The 5,187-nt window shown below is 43.3% G+C and overlaps 1 long non-coding RNA gene across 1 annotated transcript; it reads right to left on the reverse strand.

Annotated features, from left to right (window-relative positions):
* Positions 1 to 1,810: 1,810 nt before the first annotated feature.
* On the reverse strand, positions 1,811 to 2,651 carry LOC129784088 (uncharacterized). Its single transcript, XR_008746487.1, has 2 exons — positions 2,267 to 2,651; positions 1,811 to 2,153 (listed from the first exon to the last, which is right to left on the reverse strand). It is a non-coding gene; the product is annotated as an uncharacterized LOC129784088 (long non-coding RNA).
* Positions 2,652 to 5,187: the final 2,536 nt, after the last annotated feature.

Consider the following 5,187-nt stretch of genomic DNA (forward strand, 5'->3'; position numbering starts at 1 on the left):
AAGATGTCAACCTGTGGGTGGGGGTCAGGATCAGGCCCAGCGAGGGGATCCAGGGTGAGACACAGCCTGAGATGGCCAGGCAAGGCCATGGGCTGGCACTGAGCTGGCCCCCAGACCCAGCAGCTGGAACTCCCAGTGTCGGGGGGCTCTTAGAGCCTTGCCACATAGTCATCATGCAGATATTATATAGGGACACATACATGTTGCATATGCACATCTGTGCATAAATATACACACAGAGAGAGGCACACTGATAGAATCAATTAAAAGCTCTCTCTGTCACACTCTAGTTTTGCTGATCGTTAATCACAGATGTCTGATACTTTTCTATTTCAAGTCAAAGACTCTCAGTCTTCTTTATAGCAATCAATACACTGGGATCACTGGGATCATCTCACAAAGTCTGTGCATTTTTATTCCAAAGATCTGTCAGAGCAATAACCATATGATTCCGACCCATGTAAGAGGATTTGGGTAATGCATGTATAAGACTGCTTGTTTCATATCTATAATTCATTTGCTGCTTGATCTCTTGGGGGAGCGGGGGGAATCATGGCAGCTGTTTAACAACCCACAGTTACAACAGAAAGTAAAGGGAGCTACAATTCAGCTGAAAAAACATGTAAAGATTGTGCTCACTGGGCCAGGGAATCTGGACTAACATTCCTAGTTTTGTAAGAAGTGTTGGGGGATTTTTAATGACCATAAGATCCTTGACTTCACAACTCAGTCAGAAATACAATAGCCATAATAACATACTGTAGTGATAGTATTCTTACAACTACAAAGTTGTAAAGATGTACAAAAGGAAAAGTTAGTGTAGAGAAGAAATACCATTTATTAGACCAACAGAGACATCTGGAAAAAAGCAGACAGGCTTTCATGTACAAAGACCTTTCTGCAACTCTCAAACAGAGAAAATAGATGTGAAGCTAAGTAGGGCAAGGTGTAATTGCTCTGAATTTAACATTATCATGTTAATTGTTTGAGAGAAAACTTGGCTGATGAAAGTGGTCTCTTATGGGACAGAGAAGGATGGGTTATTACTGTCCCCGTAACCGTGTGGGCAGCAGGATGTGGTACACTTGGACGATGGCAGCACTGACCCATGTCTAGCAAGTAAATACAAGGGTGTTGCTTGAACTAAGAGATTTCTGCAACCCATTGCCCCAGTTACTGTTTCCTAGCTCTGTGTCCCCTAATTTCCACCGATACACCCCTTTGGGCGGAGGACAGGAGGACAGGCTGCTGCTTCTTATTTTTCTTTTTTTTTTTTTTTTTTTTTTAATCAGCCTTCTAGTTCATGAGCAGAGAGCAGAAAATACCATCTTTAAGTTGCAAGATATTGTGACACTTCTACATGGAGTGAGGTTTGTTGCATCTATGGATACAGTCAACAAATCATTCAATTTTTCTGTTGTCAGCAACATTGGAACCCACTCAAGGGAGCTGGGAAATCAATTGTACTGAGGCTCAACTCCTTCAAACAAAACGAATAAAAAAAAGAAAGATTGTAAGGGTAAAATTAGAAGGACTATTCCAAGATTATTTCCCTCTCCCCTTAATCAAGACTGGCAAACATTCCTTAAAAATTACACATGTTTTTGAATGAGAAATATTTAGAATGGACAGAAAAAGCTGCAGGGGAATTTTTCTTACCATTCTGTCATGCTAAAAAACAAAAAAATCATTGGGAAGTGGTGACAAAGGTCAGAAAGGATTTAATAAAATGGAAAGGTCTGAGAAGCCAACTTCTCAGTGATTTTTTCTTTTTTCTTTTCTTTCCCCCCCCCCCCCCCCCCCCCCCCCGCCCCCGCATACAACTGAGTTAGTCAGTCTTAGGGTGCCTTTGTGGAACTACAATCAGAGAAAACTGCTATTGGCCAAAAGGCCCTCTTTTCCTTTTAAATTTATCGCTTCTTTAAAAACAAGCAAAAACCCAAACAAATGCAAAGTGTTTGGAAGATGACATGGAACCAAAACTATCAAAGTTTTGCTTATCAGACGTCAGATGAAGTGTATATGATCCTTTGAATGGTGGATTCTTTTCTCCAGTCATCAGTAGACACTGACCCAAAGCTGCATGTCTTTCGGAGAGACATGCTTGGGTTCACTGATACTCATTTCCTGCTGTGTTGGCCAGGTGTCCTCTTCTGGAATTGAAGGGGGGACAAATCAATGTCTCCTCCTCTGTTTCATGGCTGGGTGGGTGTATGCACACACCACAGAGTGCCTGTGGTGTGCAGAGAGTTCAGCACATACTTACTGTGTGACTAGTCAGTGTGCCGTTTTATGGATACACATGGGTAGACAGCAGTTGGGCACATCCTTGCATGCTTCCAGCCTGAGATTCAGGGAATTACAGGATGAGGGTGGGTTTGTCAGAAAGATGCTGCTGCTTCCAGAACTATCCATACAGAGTAGGACATAGAGAAAACAGCTGCAGGTCTGGTGGATGATAAGTTCAATGTGAATCTGAAACATGTCCTTGCAGCAAAAGCCAGCTGCACAGAAAGCAAGAACGTAGCCAGCAGGTCAAGAGAAAGGGTTGTGCTCTTCTGTTTGGCACTTGTGATACAGCACTGGGAATCCAGTATGGACACTGGCACAGTCACAAAACAGGCATGGACATAACTGTGGTGAGTCTAGCGGGGGGGGGTGAGTCTAGCAGGGGGGTAACTTGTGGGTCAGCAGCTGGGGCACAGGGCATGGCAGGATAGACTGAGAGAACTGAGAGAAACAGGTTTGTTCAGCCTGGTGAAGGGAAGAGTATGTAGCAGGAGGGTGTGTAGAGAAGACACAGCCAGACTCTTCTTAAAGACCTACAGCAACAGAAGAAAAAGGAAACAAATTCTACTTGCAACACAGGAAATACTATCTCAGTGTAAAGGAAAAAAATCTCTATGAGAGCGGTCAGCTAGGGTCCCAAAAATACAGTGGGATCTCCATCCTTTGAGATACTCAAAATTCATCTGAACAAGGCCTAGAGTAACCTGCTCTTCCTAGACTTTCTTTGAGCAGCAGATTGGACTAGAAACCTCCAGAGGTCCCTTCCAAACTGACTTTTTCTGCAGTCCTGTGACAGCCTTCTCCAAAGTACCTTCTGACACTACTGAAGATCTAGCTGTGGACTTCTTCCTAATTGCAGTTTTTCCTGGATGCCAATGTTTTTGCCATATGGTAGGAGAAGAAAGAATGATGGATACAAGGCAGGGTGAACTTCCAGAAATAAATCTCATCTCTGCATCTTGCTTCCCATGCATGCCTACAGAGACCTGGTAAAAGTTGGTGGCTAGGAGAGAGTCATAGCATGGAGCTGGTTGAACCGTGAGCTGTTCAGTTCAGAGCTGGAGTCCTGGTGGGTATTTCTGTATATCTGAAACTGAAACGAGTCAAAGGCTCACCACAGTGAAGGGTAGGTCAACTGCAGACAAAACCAGACCCATTTTTTGAATGGATGTCCTCAAACATTTTTGTATTGCGAAGGCTCAGTGAATTACTGTAAGTCAGCTGAATGGGCCTAGCTGATCCTGCTTTGACTGCAAGGTAAACTGCTTTGACACTTACGGTGGTTTAGACTTATGTGTTTCACCTTTTTGTTGGTCTGGGTCTGCAGACAGTCAGTGATGGGAGTTTAACTGACACACCACAGTCCATCGAAGTCCTGTAAATTAGATCATATGCTTCTATTGAAGGAGGGAGAAAATGAAACATATAAGCTCAGCACTCTGCAACGGTCAAAAAGATATGGTGAAGAACAGGGAGCAACACAGAGCATGCTTCTAAGCAGCTGCAAAAGTATCACAAGCTCCCAGGTCTTGGGTGCTCTATTTGGATGTTTATCCTCACAGAGGAAGCAGTACAACTAGAAAATATGATGTGTGTGAACTAAATCATGAAATAGCTTCCACAGGAGAAGACATGACCTAGGCTATCAATCACCAGCTTGGAAAAGAGGTGTTTGCAGGGGTGATAAGAGAGAAGATGAATGGAGCTAGGTGGGCTAGATGGACCTCAGGCACTAGGGTTGTTTTTGTGGTCTTACTGGCCCCACTGAACACTCCTCTTCTTTGGATGCCTTCTGGATCACAGCCATGAAACTGAGAGCAGAATCAAAGGATCTCTGCTTTGTGATACTTGTCTGAGCTCTGCCTTGAGTACTTTACAAGTTTTCTACCTGCCTTTGCTTGACACCAGGGAAACTGATGGCTCTCTGCCAACCTTTGTCAACAGCATGTACAAGGACAACATTTGCAAGACAAAATGACCAGCGCTAAGATTTCTCTATAAAGAGGGTGCTTTACCGAAAGGTCTGTTCTGCATCTAAGAGGTTAATAAATATTCACTGAGACTCATCAATGTCAAGACTAAAACCAAACAGGAAAATAGCAATCTCTTTCTCTTTTGTAAAGGAACTTGTTGAAATAACTGCCTAAGTCTGCCCTCTGTTTACTAAAACGGCTTCGGAAATCTCTAAATCCATTTATCCTGAGGATTATCATCATCTGGTTTCCAGACAACATTCTCATTTCCTCCAGTGAGGTTTTTTGATACCTTAGGCCATTAGCTGTGGTATTGATCTTTCCTTAATACGTGAGATTTCCTACAGCAAAGTCAGCGCTGCATCTAAAAAAACCCCAGCCAAACCTGTTTTATCTGAATAGCCAGAATAGCATTTTGTTAGAGACAAAATTTAACATTCTTTGGCTTTTGTTTATAATGAATGTATCAGGGCAGGCTCTAAATACATCCTCACAGAACAGACTGAGCCTGTTATCAGCCACTTGGGGAAATTCTGTTCCAGAGACAAAAGCTTGTGACATGCCAGTCCTTCAGCTGCTAGCGCTGTGGCCCGACCTGGGGATAGAGATAATGGGCAGCACTCGGGAGTGCAGCTCTGAGATTTTACCTGGCCCTTCCTACCACAAATTCCACCCTCTTGACAAATTGTGTGCAGTGTTCCACAGAAAATTAGTCACCAAATCCCTTACTATTCATCCTACATCACCTGATGGGTCTAGTCAGGATGGTGCCTCTGTAGTAGAAATGGAAAGAAGAAACCTGAAGCAAAGGTATGACAAAAGAAATCAGCACACGTTTGCTCCTGGTTTCCTGCTTTACGGTACTGTTTCCCTTTTTGTCTTCTACTTGTGGGAAGATATTGGAAGCCCATGGTTATTCCTGGAA

Source organism: Falco peregrinus, chromosome 3 (genome assembly GCF_023634155.1).
Source record: "Falco peregrinus isolate bFalPer1 chromosome 3, bFalPer1.pri, whole genome shotgun sequence".
Classification (NCBI taxonomy): Eukaryota; Metazoa; Chordata; class Aves; order Falconiformes; family Falconidae; genus Falco; species Falco peregrinus.